The sequence below is a fragment of the Citrus clementina genome, unplaced genomic scaffold, assembly GCF_000493195.1.
Source record: "Citrus clementina cultivar Clemenules unplaced genomic scaffold, Citrus_clementina_v1.0 scaffold_5, whole genome shotgun sequence".
Taxonomy (NCBI): Eukaryota; Viridiplantae; Streptophyta; class Magnoliopsida; order Sapindales; family Rutaceae; genus Citrus; species Citrus x clementina.
Window position 1 is genome coordinate 29,929,080 of NW_006262201.1, and position 4,055 is coordinate 29,933,134.

Here is a 4,055-nt window from a genome sequence, read left to right on the forward strand (position 1 = left end):
AAAATTAGTAACGAAAATTATGTTAAATTATTTTTTTATAACTTAATTTTTAATTATATTATTGTGAGTATATGCTAAATCTCTTAAAAATAGAGTGTTGAATAATTTTATTAGTTTTTTTTAAATAAATAAAGTTAAGTAACTTAAAAAGTTTAAGTAAGGATATTTTTTAATTTTAATTAGTGTACAAAGTAAAGTTTAATTTTTTTTATAATTAAATTATAAACGTGAAAAATAATAGAATGTTCAAAATAATATTTAGAGTATTAATAATCCTACCTTAATCTTTATCATCACATTATTTTTCATAAAAAGTTTACAATTACCTCTTTATTGGATAATTTTGTTCCCTCTCTTACCTTATGTTCCCTTACATTCTCATTTCTGCATCACCATTTAAATTGTAATCATAACGTTAATCTTTATCCATCACATATTTTGCCAAATTTATTCGCACCGCAAAGCTCTTTCCTTTTTTTTTTTTTTCCTCCGTTAAGTTTGCTATAATGTACGTGAAGAATAGTTAAAGAGCTCTTTCGTGTCCTTACCCTTTTTTTTGGGTTTACTTTTGCTGCCTTTTTACGTTTCTCCATAATTCACTTCAACATCACTGGCGCATTTTCTTCTTTCTCACTGCAACATCAACTGGGCCACCACCTCTTGCCTCTCCCGGTTCCCCTCAATTTTCGTATTCAATGTCCACAGTTGATTGTACATTTATTAAAATTCTGTGGTTATTGTTTTTTTGCATACATTTAATTCCACACGGTCTATCAATAGAGCAGGTGCATCGTAGTTGTGGCCTTAACTGTTATTGGTAACTCAATAGCTAATTCTAATGTTTCATCAAGCAGTTTAGAGATAACCTCTCTCGCTGAACACCCTGGAGTAACGCAATCCAGTTTTTTCCAATGCAATCATCAGACAGTTGAACAGCTTCTGAATTCCCTTTGCTTTTCTTGTTTTCTTTTCCATGTAAAGGGAGCTCAGGCTTCAATATATCTGGGGATTGATTACTAATGATAAAGACAACATACGGTAGAGGACACAAATTGTTATCAAAGAATGACGCACTTTTCAACTGAGTACAGTAAAGCAAGAATGGGTAATTAGTTTTACCTGCAACGTGAAAATCTAGACTCCCGATGGTAACCGATCTTTGGTGAAGCAAATAAAGAAGAAGGCGAAGTAAAATTCACTGAGTTGAATGAGCGATCATTGCGTATGGACTTGATTTGTTCAATGGGTGAAAGACTGCTGATATAATTAAAGACTGGAGAATCCTGCACGTTGACAAGCATCATTTTTAATCTAACATAGAGTCTTAAAAACCTTGTCAGTGGCAAATGATCACGACAAGAAATCTGAAGTAGAAACAGCAGAGCTCAACAAATCACTAAGAGAAAATAAGACCAATAACCAAGCAGATAAAAGAAAAGCAAAATAACCCATCTCAAAATCACCACATGCACAATTTAAGGGGTTTGTGACATGGGTTTAAACATGATTTAACAAGTGCCACCTGTGAATTGTCAGAGATTGTATTTTCATACACATGTCAAATTTTCAAGTCCAACAAATTGTTATCTTTCTAAAGAGGCTAATATTATTATTATCTATGCATAGCATGCTATAAACAATTCATATTCTGTACACAACATATGGACAGAGGAACAAATCCTTGAGCTAAAATCATCATATTCCAAAATATTCTACCCAAATCAACACCACAAAACGCGAACGCTAAACAGAATTGGAGCAATTTACCAAAGCTATTTGTCACGCAAAGCACTAGTACCTCAGAACCCAATTTGCAAAAAAACACCAAAAATGAAAAATAACAAATGCCCAGATGAAAAATCAGGAAAAAAAAGCTAAATCCAAATTACAACCCCATAAGCTGAGTCGTTCTCTTCGAACTGAATTAAAAAAAATTAAATAGGGAGATTGACCTCAAACTTTGGAAACAGAAGCGACAGCGATCTGTTTCTTGTCTGGAGTGTCCATTTCTATAATCTACTTTGTCCGTTTTCAGTCGCTCTGCCACAGAGCTTCTTCCCTCTGAAGCTGAAGCTCACACACACTTGCAAAACGAAAGCATTTTTTATTGATTGAGAGGCGGGAAGGCGGGAAAATGAGAGAAATTTGCATTTGTTTTCTCTTGGTTCGGTCATACCTGTGCGGGCCCCAGCTTCACAAGCGGTATTATTACTATTTGTATAATTTACATGAAGCATGTCACGCAATGACGATAAAAAAAAAATATATATATATATATTGTTAATTTTTCACTTAACATTGAAATATCATATAATTTTTCCAATTTTTTGGTTATTTTCTCGCCCTTATGCCACATTCTTTTGATCAAATAATACAGTAAAACTTTTCTATAATCATAATATTAGAGCCAAATTAACTTTGTTTCTGTAAAGAGGCTATAGCTTAATAAAGGTAAAATTATAAAAATTATTATTTTGACTCAATTATCTTTAGTGCAAGTGATATAAAGTATAAATATATGATAATTAATTAATGAACTATGTCAAATACAATATGCTGACAATGATTAAAAAGATAGACATAATTTCAAGAAACTAATACATATATTTATATAGTGTTGGGATTATACAAAATTATCTTAAAAGTGTAAAGAGTAAAGTATTATTCTGATTAATTTTAAAAAATTATTTTATCTTAATCTTTAATGCAACATAGCTTTTTTTTTTTCTTAGCAACAAATCATTGTTCCAAATAATTATTATTGGATTCAAATCATGTCCTAGGCACTTTTTCTTCTAGTCGTCTTAAACTTTTAATGATTTATGTCATTAATGAAATTAAATAACTAAGACTTTGTTTTAATTAACGTTTACATAAATAGACATCAAAACTCACGTGTGATTCTTATCAATTTTTTTCCTGCAAATTCTTTTCCTCTCAACAATTCATATTTTGACATTAATTTCCAGCAAATTATAAAAAAAAAAGAAGCGTAAAATGGAGAAAAGTTATTGACAACAAGGTTTGCATCTTAATTTCAAAATTTTCCTTTCTTTGCTATTTTTGTGGGTTCTACAATTGTTGTTTTCACTCTCAGCTGCAGTTCAATGAACTCTATTAATAACCATGAAGCTTAATGTATCAATTCCAGTACGAGAAGTCCTTCTACGCATGTTACAACACTTTTTGGTCATTATAGGTTGCAAATGTTCCGTAATGTACTCATTCATATAACGGAAACGCTATTATCAATAATGAAAGTTGACTAAGTTTGTAAATTCTATTTAACGAAAAAGTAACATAAATTTAGTTGAACAAGAGGTAATCAATATGTAATCTATGAAACTAGGGTGTGACTAAGTTACATAGTAATGTAACTTACATGAACACAAAAATAATTAGTTTTTAAACTACAAGTAGCTTTGGAACAGCTCTTAAATTGATATAAGTTCTATTATTATGTAACTTAGCATATTTTAATAATAGCACATCACTATTGTTTCATGTGAATGATGCAATTGGATTAGCCAATACATACTGTCATCCCCGGGGGATGCTATGGCAATAGCTTACTCTACCGTGCCAATGTCATTAGTATTAATCTGTTGAACCTAAGACCAGATCTAAGCTGATCTAGATTCCCCAAGATCGCACACCACACAGTGATTAATGAATCAAGAACAATAAACCATCAAAGAATCGCAAACTTACATGTCGGGTTACATGTAATAAATGTTTTAATTATTAGATGATTCATAATGTTAGACCACTTTTTGTATGTTTTGTAATCTACGTTTGATAATTTAATTAGCTGATAAACACTTGAATAATATTATTTCATTAACTATGTCATTGATCCCAAGGAAAAAAAAAAAAACCCAATTTGGGATGTTATACATTACTTTTTAATTACTTCCCATTTTAGATTAATATTTATCACATATATTCTTAGTAACTTGTAACCCTTTTTGCTAAGGGTGAAATGTGTTTGTTACCCCTTCTATTTCTGAGATTGTCCTTACAATAAGGATGCCGGCCCCAATGTCAAAAACTGC

At 30.9% G+C, this 4,055-nt stretch overlaps 1 long non-coding RNA gene across 1 annotated transcript; it reads right to left on the reverse strand.

Annotated features, from left to right (window-relative positions):
- Positions 1-727: 727 nt before the first annotated feature.
- LOC112098238 lies at positions 728-1,905 on the reverse strand. The gene is made up of 3 exons (XR_002905302.1): positions 1,893-1,905; positions 1,120-1,283; positions 728-1,016 (listed from the first exon to the last, which is right to left on the reverse strand). It is a non-coding gene; the product is annotated as an uncharacterized LOC112098238 (long non-coding RNA).
- Between the last annotated feature and the right edge of the window lie 2,150 nt (positions 1,906-4,055).